This window comes from Cynocephalus volans, chromosome 9 (genome assembly GCF_027409185.1).
Source record: "Cynocephalus volans isolate mCynVol1 chromosome 9, mCynVol1.pri, whole genome shotgun sequence".
Lineage (NCBI taxonomy): Eukaryota > Metazoa > Chordata > Mammalia > Dermoptera > Cynocephalidae > Cynocephalus > Cynocephalus volans.
Window position 1 is genome coordinate 91,620,399 of NC_084468.1, and position 15,592 is coordinate 91,635,990.

Genomic DNA, 15,592 nt, shown 5'->3' on the forward strand with positions numbered 1-15,592 from the left:
TTTAAAAGAAACATTGCTGGAAACTCGAGGTCCTTTCCGGTGATCATGAACAGAGGTATTGGCAGAAGATTTTGGCTGATAGACGGGCCAAACTTAATCAGCCTCGGGAAACGAAAAGAGGCACTGAGAAGTTAATCACAAAAGCTGAAAGATTAGACTAGCAAAGACTTGACAAGCAAGTAACACATTAGATTTTCTGAATATGATTGAAAAAAAATTATAGTTCACTTCTTATTTCGCTAGATACTTGAGCTATCTTAGGAAATCCATTTTTATTATGGTAGGACTGCATAATGAATATTTTTCTAAAGCCTATGTTTAATTAGAAGATATACCTTTGTTCCTCACCTTGTAAATAAGACATTTTTCTAGAGATACGTATAATATATAACACAATTTTTCATTAAACATTTTATTTGGTAAAATTACCTTATATTTATTAACTTCAAGTGACTTGGTAAATAAATGTGTTTGAACATTATTTTGAAATGTGTTAATTTTGTTTTTGTTACAAAAACAGTACATAATTACAAAAATGCAGACATGAATATAAAGTTTAGAAAAATGTTTAACAGTGTACTCTCACTGTATTTATTATTTTGGATCTTATTATTTTTCCATTTCAAATATCGTGGATAACTTCATGTTGATATAAGCAGACACGCATTTGTAATATTTCATTCTATTTATTGCACTTTGCCTATCTGAGCTTCCATTTCATATGAACTGTTTCCAATTAAAATGTTACATTTTAAAAATAAATAAATAAATAAAAATAAAGTTTATGTAATAAAAAATTTAGGGAATCTGAAAAAAACTTAAATTTGAAAAAAACTATATGTAAAAGTATGTTCTCTCTTTTATGTGTTGCTATAGTGTTTCAATTCATCTTTTTGACCATTATTTTCAAACTTGAAGTTAAGGAAGATAACCTAGACTTCTTGACCCGAAACCTTATTCACAATGAACAATAGACATCAATATAGGGGTGATTCAGTTGCCTTCATTCAGCGCTCATGATACAGCAAGAGGCTACAAAACAAATTCATGTACCTACAGATGCTACACTTTTTCAAGATAAAAGTGTCTTATTTGGTTTTATGTGAGGATTTTCTCTCCCATCTCTCCTTTAAAAAATGAAGGGTATATATTTTCTTCATTTGAGAAATGAATACTTATAATAGAAAGTTATTTGTAGTCAGCTGTTACACTTAAATGATTTATGTCACCTCTGACCTGCTTTCTGGTAACTCATGACTTCATTCATGGCTCTGGAGGTGACCTGTGTACCCTGACCTGGCATAAACCTAGAGTGCTAAGTCATTTCAGCACTTGGAGGGGAAGATTGACATCCCACTGGAAGACTGTGTACAGTGAGGTTCTGTAAAGCAGCTGCATTCCTGGTGAGACATGATTAAGTTTAACCCACTATTTCGTTCTTCAGTATTACTCTTCTTGCCCAAGAGGAAAGAGATTTTTCTAGCATGCAGAATATCTGTCTTTTAATGGCTGCTTGGCTGAAATAACATGCATACAGTGATGGTTGCTCATTTGTTTGTTTCCTTTCTCTTCTTTTATTGATTCATTTGTGGAGGTTACAGTAATGCCTTTCTCTTCAGCTGACAATGAACCTGTCTTAGAAATGACACTTCACATCTCCAAGTGCAAAGAGTGAGATGCTCCAGTCTTCACTTAGGTTCCCATCCAAAGTGAAAGACTCTCAGAATTGATTGTCCATGGCCTATGAACCCAAGTCAACTTAGCAGGAAGAGCTTTTCCAGACCAGGTTCTCTGACAGCAGAGTGGCTCCTTTTTTCCAAACTCCGCTTTGCTTTTAAAAATGGTGATTTTATTCTTTCATCTCTACAAATATGTACCCCAATTCCAAAGTCTTAAGTTGTTAGTACATGGAGAAAAATACAAATTGTCACATGCCTGCTCTTCTCTGCTTTCTCATACATGTATAAAATATAGGCAGACATATGTCACAATTATTGAGCTCTTTTGTACTAGGGGGCTAAATTATGTTTACTTGTTTCAGATCTTCTTTTCTGCACTCTAGAATCTCATGGCACTGAAACTCTTTCCAAAACCATTTACTTCTCTATCTTATCATCACAAACAGTATTTCACGTTATAATTGATATTGGACTTTCATCATTCTATAGAATTCAAATCCTCACATTTATGTCTCCATGTTCTTTATTTGCCTCTGTAAAACCAATTTTAAAAGTCTTGATTCTATACAGCATCATTATTATGCTCATTTATATTTCTATCTAGAATATTTTGAAGCCCTTAATAAAGTTTCCATTATTCAACTCCCCTTTGTAAGCTATAATCTGTATACTCTTTTTACCGTGTCTTTTGTTATTTTCTTTTTTTGGAGTGAGACAGTATGTGTGTCTTTCTGTCTGTCTGTCCGTCTGTATGGTAGTGGTTTGTAAACTCTCAATTTAGTCACAATTAATATGCTTTTAGAGGAGTTACCTTTTCCTAGGAATTTTTACTTGGCCATGTGATGAATGTGTGTCAAAGCACCATAGCACAGGTAGTGCTTTTCTACTTACTTGCACTCATCCATTGTAGAAGAATTGGTGGTAGACAGCCAACTCTTCTTTTATTTCAGTTTCTACAACATGGAGGTTGCTAGGAGACTAATCCCTTTCAACAAAGGACAATTGACAAAAATAAATTCCTGTTGTCATTAGATTTGGATACCCCAACTATCAGATCTAGCAAATAAAAAATGATTGGAATTTTTTTTAAATGTACAGTTCTGTGTAGACAGTCTCCTATATCTATAACATTGCACCAAGTATCTTTATATACTCAATTATACTGTTATTAAACGTTGTGATATGCTTATTCATAAGAAATCAGCTGGTAAGTAGCAATAGTTGAATCCTTTTTCCAGGAAACTTAAGACATGAAAATTCCATTTAATATTATAATGATAATTACTATTATGAAAAATGTGTGGTAAGTTTGTTACAAAAATATTCATTTGGCTTTCTTATTAATTTATATAACTCTCCAACCTTAAGTATGATCACATTTACAGCTTTTATACTTAATGTCTTCTTTAGTTAGGGAGAAGTATATTTAAATTCTATCATCTTGGTCATCGCTTGAAGGTCTAAGCTCATACTCATTTTTATATAATTTTAGTAATATAAAATATTTTTTCATGTATAATTCTGAATTATACACAAGCTTTCATGTATAATTCTGAATTTTTAAAAAATGTTTGATCTTTAAATTTTTATTCCACCAAATTTTCCCCATCGTGTTGCTCTTCAGGTACAGCCAAAGTTAATAGTTCCATTTTTTCCAGTAACAAGTGGGAGATATGCAAAGACTTGTAACAGTTGCTTAAGGTCTTTTTTTATCCCTTATTTAAGAATCATGCAGACATCCAGAGTTGATATGTAACAGGTGCACCTAAGTGTTGTTGTGCTGATAGCCACTGAAATATTTCCAAGGTAGCTAGTAATTCTGCTGTACTAAGCCACTGGCTACCTCCTCATGACTCCCTGGACCTCCTCACAATCCTGCAACTGAAATAATAATGCCTATATGGCCTGTAGGACCCTCCTCCAGCACTATGTCCCATGCTCTGACATTCTAGCTGTTAAATACTTTGGTTATCACTCGTGGGGGAAGAAAGACATCATCTCATTGTCTTAACTTTATGACTACTAAACTGCTTTTAAGAAAACCTGATGATAGAAGTATTTTATGTTAATGACACTTCTAGTTGTACAAACACATAATTTGTTGTTGTTGTTGTTTGGTGGCTGGCATGTAGATCTGAACCCCTGACTTGGGTGCTGTAACACCATGCTCTAACCAACTGAGCTAACTGGCCCCCTGCCAAAATGCATAATTTGTTTTTAACAATCTAGGTAAACATAACTCTGGAGTTTTCCTATATACTTTAAAATCTTTTTATAAAGTCTCTTTATTTTGACTTTTTATTGAAAATAAGATTTGGTGAAATTGCCTTGTTTTTATATTACAAAAACAATACATAATTACAAAAATGCAAACCTTGGCTAGGTGTGGTCTGCACCACGCTCAGCCAGTGAGCGCACCAGCAATTCCTATATAGGATCTGAACCTGTGGCCTCGGCGCTACCAGCGCCACACTCACCCGAGTGAGCCATGGGGCTGGCCCAAAATTGCCTTGTTGAATCTTGTTTCTTAAAAATAGCGACAGAGCAATTTTTGGCAGTTTTATAGTTATCAGGCATTAGAATTTTTCTAATTGATTGTGTGATGTTTGTATTGATGATATGAATGTAATGGCTTTAAACTGCAGTTTATCAGTCATATTATTTACAGCATCCTTACATGAAGCTGTTCTCTGGGCTATGAATAATTTATAACAATTAGTAAAAATTTATTCCATTACTTTCTATTCATCTTGAGGAAAGGAAGGGTTAATATAAACCTAATACTTTTCCCGCAAAAAAGAAAAAGTGAACTCTTTTGACAGATTTTTTAATTGAAACATAATTGATTATATATATATTTGTGGGGTACAGACTTGCATATCAATACATGCATACAATATGTGGTGATCAAATCAGGATAATCAGTATATGCATGTTTACAAAACATTATCAATCTTTGTGACCCTTAACTAATTTCTCTCTAATTCCCCCTCCCTCTCCCACCTCTAATAACCACAGTTCTGTTCTCTTTTTTGTAAAGATCAATTTATTACTATGATTTCTTTCTTTCTTTCTTCCTTTCTTTCTTTTCCTTTCTTTCTTTATTTTAGCTCCCACTGATGAGTGAGGACATGTAGTATTTTTCTCTTTTCGTGCGTGGCTTATTTCACTTAACATAATTTTCTCTAAGTCATCCATGTTGCTACAAATGGCAGAATTTCTTTCTTTTTTATGGTAGAATAGTATTCTGTCAAGTATGTATACCACATTTTCCTTGTCCAGTCATCTGTCAATGGACATTTAGGTTGATTCCAATTCTTGCCTATTTTAAACAGAGCTGCGATAAACATGGGAGTGCAGGTATCCCTTCAACATGATGATTTCCATCCCTTTGGATATAAACCAAGCAGTGGGATTGTTGGATCATATGGCAGTTCTCTCTGTAGCTGTTTGAGGAATCTCCATACTGTTTCCATAATGGCTGCACTAATTCAGCAGTAAAGACATCCTGTCCGTAGCTTTTCTTTGTTGGGAGACTGCTGATTACTGCTTCAATCTCTTTGCTTGTTATTGGTCTGTTCAGATTTTCTATTTCTTCTTGGTTTAGTCTTCGTAATTTGTATGTGTCCAGAAACTTATGCATTTCCTCCAGGTTTTCAAATTTGTTGGCATATAGTTGTTTATAATAGTCTCTAATGAGTCTTTGTATTTCTTTGGTATCAGTTGTAATGTTTCCTTTTTCATTTCTGATTTTTGTTATTTGGGTCTTCTCTCATTTTTTTAGTTAGAGTAGCTAATGGTTTGTCTATCTTCTCGAAAAACCAACTTTTCATTTCACTGATCTTTTGTATCATTTTTTTGGTTCTTTATTTCATTTAGTTCTGCTCTAATCTTAATTGTTCTTTTCTGTCTACTAATTTTGGTGTTGGACTGTTCTTGTTTTTCTGGTTTTTGAGGTGTAGCATTAGGTTGTTTATTTGAAAATTTTCTATTCTTTTGATGTAAATGTTTATTGCAATAAAATTCCCTCTTAGTACTGCTTTTGCTGTATCTGATAGGTTTTGGTATGATGTCTTTATTTTCATTAGTTTCAAGAAATTTTTTGATTTCCTGTTTATTTGCTTCTTGGACCCGTGTGTCATTTGGGAACATGTTGTTTAATTTTCATGTGTTTGTATAATTTCCAAATGAATTCCTTTTTTAAATATGTAGGTTAATGACATAGAATTGTAGGCAGTTTTTAAAAAACACTTAGTCTCTGGTCAATCTATGGCTATTATAAATGGATACAATTAGCAACTCAATCTAAATGAACCATCGTAGTAGACTCATTACTCTCAAGAATCTGTTCCATCACTTGTAATATAAAATTACCAAATGTAAACAATAGAATATATGTTGTTAAAAATTTCTTTGGAATCAATAACGAGCATTCTAGCAATTACAATGACATATTGTAATGTAAGGAGTATTCTCTGTAAAGTTTTAATATCATGAGTGTGATGCCAAAAATGCCTGAATGTTAGGATTGGCAATTCTGTTGTTGAGAATTATATTTTCTACTTTAGGGGTAAAAAATAAGTTATATCCTTCACTGGCTGTTTAGAGTTAAGATTTTGGGCACACCCTCCATTGGCCCAGTCTCTGATCAAAAAGGTCAGGTATTGAGAAGTGTCATGGAAATGTTTCTTTCAGATGCAGAAATGTATATGCATTTTCTGCTTGATTTTTATATAGTATTTTCTAATGTGTGTTTTCTATCTTGGTTTTTAAGAATACCTGTTTTAAAAATATCTACTTCCTCATAACTTTTGTTTCTGGAAATTATATTTGTTGATCTGATAATCTACACACAATGCAAAGTTAAATTATAACTGTACCTCTTACATTCCTCCTACACTGGTTCTTAAATAATCTCTTTGTGCAATGGAAATTTATGGTAAATGGTTTATAACTGCTGGTTAATATTTCAGCTTTGGCAATTTTAGTTCCATAAAGACAAGTTCGTGTGGTGTATCTTAGTGGAATTTGTTCTGCAAATGCTTATTGACTTCTTCCTTGGGAGCCACCACTTTGTGTATGTTAGGAACAGTGGGAAGTAAATACATGTGAGGTCCTTAGTTTTCTTCGTAGAACTTTAAACAGTAGTGGTTTGTTAAAAGCATTAATAGGAGAACGGCCATTGCTGCCAAGTTGCTGGCATTTGAAATAGCTCTTCCCTTTGGGCACTGTACAGTTAGGATCATTTACTTGCGGAGAGGTACACATATATATGTGTGTAAGGGAGGAAAACCATTTTGTGGGCACATCCTGCTGAGGTCAGTAACTTGCTATTCAGCAAACTCCGGTCTGACCCCATTTAGACCTGGAGGAGAATCACCTCATGCAGCTAAGGCAGCATTTCAACAGGAAGGAAACATCTATTGCTGGGAAGCTTTGAAGAAATGTACAATGAAGGTGTTCTAGTACCACAAAAGGGAAGGGAAGGATCAGATCTAGCATGATAAATATAGTCCCCTGTTTGTAATGGAAGCATTTGATGACTTTTGATCAATGGTGGATCCATCTATTGAAAGTAGAGTACATTTAAGGCCCAAAAGAAAGATTCCTTTACAAGGTCCATAACTTGTATTAATATATGCACATTTATAGGTAGAGGGACTGATTTTTAGAGAAAAGTTTTTTCATTTTTTCTTAAAGAAAGGTATCTGCTTCTAGGGTTTGAAGTATAGAATTTTTACCAAAATGAAATGTTTTCTTCACTGGATCTCCTACAAGCCTGTGGAGGCCATGAAGCATGGTGGATAAGAGCACAGGCTCTGGAGGTCCTGCTCCCTACAAAGTGTGTGTTAAGGTTCAGAACTGATGGTATTTTGAAGACTAAATGACTTAGAATGAATGCATTCAATAAATCTTAGCTATTTTTATTGTTATTTTAAAATCTAATTTCTGGAAATTATTGCTGAAAGTAGTTATTGCCTCTTTGAAACATAGTGAATAGTTGATAAAGATAAAATATATAAGAATAGGCATCAATCTAGGGAAACAAAGAAAAATCTAAGAACCATAGTATCCTCAGAAAGATTGCAACTTTGTGAAGTTTATTTCATTCAATTAAAAATGTGTGTGGGAGGGAGAACATTTAAATATGCTCAGAGGCTTTTATTCTTAAATTCTTCCTCTCCCCCTGGTTCTTACTTTAACCTCTGTCTTCAGCATTTTTCCTTTATATACTTTTCCATTTTGTCTTCTAAGTGATTTTTTTTTTTTCTTTTTTAATTGCAATATGTCAGGTGAGAGGGAAAACCCAATGTATACTCTGGCTGACAGCCTTTTGCATTTTCTTTGAGAGTATTTAATTTGGGATTCTAAATATTATTATTAAGCTTCTCTGTCAAAATAGGTATCTAAGCATGTGAGTCATCACTATATTTATTCTTGAGTATTATTCTGTAGACTTTTCAAAGCTGTGTAAAGCCAAGATCATTGACCATCAAGGAACTTTGTTCTCACAGGAGAATATTCTGTTTTTTGGGGAACGGGTTCTTTTTACTAAGGGCACTGTTTTGGGCATAGAAAACTGGAACTTCATTTTTCTTCTTGATATTTTGCCAGCTTGATTTCCCGCCAACCAGATAACTGACACTTATAGTGACACTCAGTCCTCTAGGACTCCCAATCTTGTGCCAGCCCTTAGAGGGCAATCCCACTAAGCCTGATCACACCATTCTGAGAACCAAGGGCACCACCATCCTGCAGTATAGATAAAAATCTGATACCAACTCAAAGGACTTCTAGCTGAAGTTCCGATAAAACTCTAAGTTTAACGAATATATTATCTTTACTATTTAAGTATTGTTTTACTACTTTAAACAGAAAACAAGCAGAAATGACTGCTTTTCTCAATGTTTGGTTTATTGCTAAACTAAGCCTTATAGATTTAAACCTATAGTGAATGAACATCTTCTAATGTTACCAATTCTTCTTTGACCCTTTCAAAACAAAAAAAGAGAGAGATTTTATTGTCTCTAACCCTGACCTAAATTCCACCTGCCTGATGATAATTTATTCAGGATACATAGATTTTTTCAAATGCATCATGTCAAGAATTTATTTTGTCATTTCAGATTCCTTTCTAGAATTATCTGTTCCTCTGATTAACACCTTCATCCTTTTATGCCACCAAAGTCAAAGCTTTGTTACTATAATTGAGTCTTTTTCCTCCCTACATGTAGAATTTTGCTAAATTCCATTCATTTCCTATTCAATCATTTTATTTCATTTTCTCTGCCACCACCTTGTTTAGACTCTTACCACTTTACACCTGAATTGCTGCAATAGCCAATGTCTTGCATGTGCTTATTTATGATACCTGAATCTTCTACCATTTTACACTCACTGGGATGGATATAATAAAAAAGACATACAATAGCAAGTGTTGGTCAGGAGGCAGAAAAATTGGAACCCTAATACATGCTGATGAGAATATAAAAATGTATAGCCACTTTGCAAAACAGTTTGGCAGTTCTTCAAAAGGTTAAGCATGGAAATACTATATGACCCAGCAATTCCACTCCTAGGAATTCCACTCCCAAGAGAATTATTATTCATTATTGATAATAACCAAGTGTCTCTAGGGATACATGAATAAAGTGGGGTATATACCTACAATGGACTTTTATTCAGCCTTATAAAAAGGAAATTCTGACACATTTTATTTAACATGGATGAATCTTGAAGACATTATACTAAGTGAAATAAGCCAGACACAAAAGGACAGATATTGTATGATTCCACTTATATGAGGAATCTGTAATTGCCATTTATAGAGACAGAAAATAGAATGGTCGTTGCCAGGGGCTGAGAAAAGGGGAGAAGGGGGAGTTATTGTAAAAAGGGTACAGAGTTTTCATCTGGGGAGACAAAAAGTTCTGGAGATGGATTTTGGTGATGCTTGCACAACAGTGTGAATGTACTTAATGTCACAGAACTGTATACTTAAATGTGTTAGAACTGTAAACTTTTTGTTATATTTTACCACAATTAAAAAAAAAATACTTGTAGATGGATGTTCCTAGAAGCATGGTTTATAATATTCAAAAAATAGAAATAACACAAATGTTCATTAGTAGATAAAAATGTGGTATAGCTATACAGTGGAGTATTATTCAGCCATAAAAAGGAATAAAGTACTGATACATACCACAACATGAATTAACCTTGAAAACATTATACTAAGTGAAAGAAATCCGACACAAAAGGCCAAATTTTGTATGATTTCATTTATATGAAATGTACAGAATAGGCAAATTCATGGAGACAGAAAGTTGGTCACCAAGGGCCAGGGGAGGGGTGAATGAGACCTGACTCCTAATAAACTGGGTTTATTTTGGAAATAATGAAAATGTTCTGGAATTAGATAGTGACAATAGGCAATAGTGGCATGACTTTTTGAATTATATTAAAATCCAGTGAATTGTACACTTTAAAAAGGTAAATTTTATGGTATGTGAATTATCTCTCAAAAAACAAACAAAACTCCTCGAATCTTAACACATGACTTTTGTGATGCCATGCTTCTACAGAAACAGCATGTCTCAGTCTCAGTTTACTATTTCAAGCTAAGTGACTTTGAGAAAAAATTAGAAGACTTCCCTTCTTACTCCGTAAAATAGAGATAATACTAACTCCCTCACCAGATTTTTGTGAGTGTTAAGTGAGGTAAGTCATGGAGTGCATCTAGCATAGTGTCTGACATTTCCTAAGAACCTAGTAAGTTTAATAAGAACCAGTAGAACATGCTCATGAACATGTCAACAGCTTCTAATGCTATTCCAGATACTATATTTCAGGATATTCCAATACTGTTTCTGGATATTCAGGAAAATAGCTCAACTCCTTTAGCCATTTTACAAAAGCTCTTTAGATTCTGTTTCAAATCTATCTCTCCAAATTCTTTTAATCCTCCTTCATAGAAACCCTTCAGTCACAGTGGGTCTTTTAGTCTTCCCCAATTTGCCATGCACATTCCTGCAGCTGTATCTTGGCCTGAAAAGACTGTTCTCTCCCCTTTCCTGTGTTTCTGAATTTCACCCTGCTTTTGGAACTCAGTGGACTTCTCCCATGTGTTAAACTTTCTTCCTTATTCCAGTGTATAGTCATCCTGTGTGAACAGGTACTTCAAACTGATTGTCAATCTTGGCTTCACCTTAGAATCACCTGGGGAATAAGGCTTCATCTAAGCTCAATGAGTCAGAATCTGTGAGCATAAAGCAATACTCTCTGCACCAAGGTGGTACTCTTATAATCCAGGCTGAGAACCATTGGAATCAATATATGAAGTAACGTTAAGTCAGTCGTTCCCAAGCTTCATTGGCTATTGCAATCAAGATGTGGGGATCAGAGATGCTTTGGGCATTGAAAAGTGCTCTACAAATATTAGATAACATTGCTGTGATGTATTTGCCAGTGTCATTGCTTTGAGAAAAATCCTATAACCCTAAAATTTTTAACAGCCAACAGTGTAATGAAAATACCCATTTATAGGAATCTAAAACCTTTTCAGGCCTGCATAATAGCTTTCATACCAGAGGTGTATGCCTTGTTCCCTTTTGCTAGTTTAAAAGTATTCAAACTCTGTGTCTTTTCCAGGCTGGCAACCATTCAGCAGCAGACCCTCTCAAGATTGTCTATTTGCCCTTGCTCCTGTTGAGTTACCACCCTTGGAAGCAGGAGATGGGCTCAGCATCAGCCAACCGGAAATGATCCAGGAGGAGCAGTGAGGGACGGAACTGCTGGTAAGACTGTGGGGGCAGTTCATTTTTGTTTTGCAAGTATAAACTTATTCCTGATTTAATGTTACTCTGTACTTTCTCAAGTGCCTTTGTTATCTATGCTTAGGACACATGGATTAGGCTTTAAGATCTGTGAATCCCCTAAAGTTGTGTGCTGACTTTTGTTTGTATCTGTATTTTTCTGGAGAAAAAGAAGATTTTCAATGTCTATGAATTTTTTAAAAAGAGATAAGAATCATTCAAATGTAACTATCATCTTGGAGAATTGTGATGTCTCCAACCACTTGTCTTAGTACTTCTCTATTTTTACCTCACTAACGGCCACTTTGTCACAGTCTCGCTAAGGACCAGATAAGTGGTATTTGTGGTTATTTGCTGGTCTGACAAGTATGCATCTATAGAGCCTAGGCACTGAAATTTCATGACAATTTGGCACCATACAGCTAGCAGAGAACGAAAATATGAAATGGCAGATCTCAGGAGAGCCTATGTGATTTTTCATTTGATTTTTCTGAAAATACAAATAGAGGCAGTGGCAGAGAGAGAGATAACAAATACTTTTTTCATCACGTTCTTAGAATTATCAATTTGCTGTGAATGCCACAGCCTGCCAATGAGTGTCTCAACCTAGAGGTTATTTATCAGACCCTTTTTGTTCATATACATGTGTAGAAGTAGGTAACTAATGTATTTTTCCCAAAATATTTAAGGTGAAGACTGGAATGAATGCTACTTTATATACGTTTGTGTGTACTGTAAGCCAGTTAAAGCTATAGAGGCATTGTAGAAAGAAACTGGAGGTTAGGTAGAAAATAGGAAGAATTAGGCATTTTTTTCTATAACTCTGCCCTCCCTCCAGACGCCTGAGGATATAAGTATCCACTCTGCCACTTGATACTTCTTTGTGTCCTCAGTTAAACTCCCATGATTCCTGGATGTTACCATTTTCAAGACATAGGGCAAGTGCATCTGCCTAGATTACTTCTCTACTGTTGGAATTTTAAGTCAGCCTGTAAGGGAAAGAGAACTCGACACAGTAGTAACTCAGAATGAAAATTTTCCCCTTGCATGTTAATATTTTTAGAGTAATCATTGTTACTGAAAATAGACTTCCTCTTTCCCCTGTCATGCTGGAAAATCTTAGGTAATTATGAACAAAGCATTCTTTACTTTTTCCCTCCTCCCTTAATGATTGCTTTACCTCATATTGTGAGAACTGGCGCCACTCATTCCGTTCTTGTCCTTTGCAGGAGAACTGAGAACATACTTTTAAAATGGACTTTTTATCTCTTTAATGAAGTCATAACATTAGTCAGAAGATTTTCTCTTCTTAGAAGTGACGGGTGGGAAAGGAACTGCAAAACTTTTATGGAAAAGTATATGATAAATTACTGACAAGAAATTAAAATGTTAGCTGCTTGGGAAAAAGATGTTACAAGTAGCTCTCTGAGGAGTTCTTGTTTTGCATTCAGTTTTTTATAGCTGGATAAACTCAGCCTAGCACTTACTTTCAGTAGCAAAAAATCCCAGGGTTTATTTTTAGTACATTTATTAGGAGTGTGTTTTGAGGGAAATTATTCAACCTCTTTAAGCTTTGCTTTATTTGACAAGGAGGAGAGTGGGTAATAATACAATGGTTTTATGGATAATATGTACAGGGTCTGACATTTAGTAAGTTTTCAATTATATATTAGCATTTGTATTATGATCATTATTTATTATCCTTACTGTTTTCAGTTTTTATTTTTGTTGTTGTTGTTTTTTTTGATGGCTGGCCCGTGACCTTGGTGTTATATCATAGTGCTCTAACAAACTGAGCTAACCAGCTAGTCCAGCTTTCAGTTTTTAAAATACGAATTTACTCAAAAGTATTTCTGGAGCACCCATCAAATAGGAGTTGGAGATGCATTAAATAAGCAAAACAGACAAGGTGAATAAAAATGTATAGTATGCTAAATACCAAGAAGTGCTAACATAAAAATATAAAGCAGAAAACAGAAATTGGATTGCATGGTGAGGTAATAATTGAAGATACAGTAGTCAAGGGAGGCTTCGTAAGAAGATTATCTTTTGAGTAAAATCTGATAAAGATATAGAAAAAAACCTAGAGTAGTAAAAGGTTCTCAGAGTGATTCAAAAAGAATTAGAGCATCTTATGTAGCTTATTATACCCAAGTAAGTGATATGGATAAGAACTTTGGAAGTTCCAGAATGGTAAGGTCTTTCTGGATCATAACAGTTACAGGCTTCACAAGGGAAGGTGGCAGGCATGGCCTAAATCTTGCAGGATAGAATGAGTTCGGATAGATAATAAGGAATGCCATTCCCACAGATAGAAATAAGGATGAAGGCTTTGAGGGCAGGAGTGGGCCAGGCAAAGGGCAAATGGAGGAGAGGCTACCTTGTATAGAGTTCACGTGGGCAAGTAGTGAGCGAGGATGGAAAGGCAGAGTAAGGCCAAATTTTGCAAAACCCTAAGGTCAAACTAAAGCTGATTAAATACTAGCCTTCAGATACTGGGGAACGATTGAAACAGGTGAGTAGCAAGGTGAATTCACATCTTTAGCATTATTATTATTTTGACAAATTTAGAAGAGTGGGGAGATAGAGGTAGTGGTTGGAGTGATTCGGGAGTAAGATTGAAGACATGGATTATGATAAGACAGATAAGAATTTGAAAAGAGATGACAGATTTTATGTATTTTAAGGAAAAATCTTGAGAATTTAATTACTAATTGCACAAAGAAGATGGAGAAGAGTCAAAGATTTCTCTTAAAGTTTTTAAATGATCAATTAAGTGTTGGCATTAAAAGAAATAGGGAAGTTGGGGGCATATTGTGAGTTTGAATTCAAGGTGAGTGAGGGAAGACAATCCAATATAGATATCCTTAATGCTTAATGCTACTAAAGATAAAATTTATGTAATATTTCACGTATAGGCAGAACTGTTTGTAAAAGCTGTTCTTCAATTTGCATTAAAATCTATGTAAGAACTAACAGTGCAAAAATTGTTTGCATGAGAATGTATGTATCCAAATTGTATATTTTTATACTAACTGGGAGTAACAGAGAATCAAAGCATTATTGATTTGGGACCATTAGACATGAGCTAGTCCAGTTTTCTCACATTATGGAAGGAAAAAGGATATCCAGATATGTTACATGACTTCCGTAAGATCATATCCTCAGCTGTACAGAACCTGGTCTAGCCCCACATCTCCACATCTCCGTACTGAGAATCCCACCCTCCCCCACCCCAACCCCCACCCCTGTGGTGTTAGTGATTTGTATTTTGCCAGCTTGCTTGTGGAGAATAGGATTAGATGGTGTGACTCGCCTATTAGCATGTCTTGTAGCCATTCTTCTAATTAATGTGGACATTTTTAACCCTCTCTCATGACACAGATCTAACTTGTTTTGAAGCTTTACTCTTCTTGACTTAATCATTTTCTCCCACCTATAGTCATTATTGAAGTTTCCTAATTTCAAGTAAATCATCTTTCTATCTGTTCAGTAGTTTGAGAAGAAAGGTATTTCTTATATCGTGCTCTTTTTCTGTTTATTTTTCAGAAGAAAAACAGCTTTTCTTATTGACCTACAAAACTGTTAGCCTATAGGAAATAGATCGAACCCTGCGCTTGATATTCTAGATCAGGCTCCTGATCACTCTTCAAAAATAAATAATGATTTAGAATTTAGAATGAAGACTTCAATGTTCCTTCCTCACAAACCATTCCTATAAACTAAAATCCACAGTTAGTCTAGCAAGCCTGTTCAATTTATCCTTTGGGTCACAGGATTTTAAAACAAAAATAGACTCTAGAGATCATTTAAAGCAGTGCTCTTCAACCTTTTTTTTTTTTTGCTATCTGTTTTTTACTTGTTTTCTTATTTTTAATAAAATGTAATTATCTAGCAAGTGAGAAGTGTATTAAAAAAGAGAATGTTTTTCTATTTCCAATAGTTCTACTATTCTTTATGCATTTCTTTATTCTCTCCATTACACATTCCACAGTATGATATAAGGCATGACTGAGCTATGTGAAAGCAAAACTTCTCTATGTATGGTGTCATGTGTGTGTGTTAAGGCCCACACAGGTTTTAGTAGTCTCTGTATCC

At 34.7% G+C, this 15,592-nt stretch overlaps 1 protein-coding gene across 1 annotated transcript in view; it reads left to right on the forward strand.

The window, feature by feature from the left end:
* Positions 1-15,592, forward strand: part of TET2 (tet methylcytosine dioxygenase 2) — a 102,380-nt gene that overhangs the window by 26,772 nt on the left and 60,016 nt on the right. Inside the window, exon 2 of the mRNA XM_063108152.1 lies at positions 11,331-11,476. The gene's annotated coding sequence lies outside the window, so the exon portion shown is untranslated. The remainder of the gene's footprint in view (positions 1-11,330; positions 11,477-15,592) is intronic.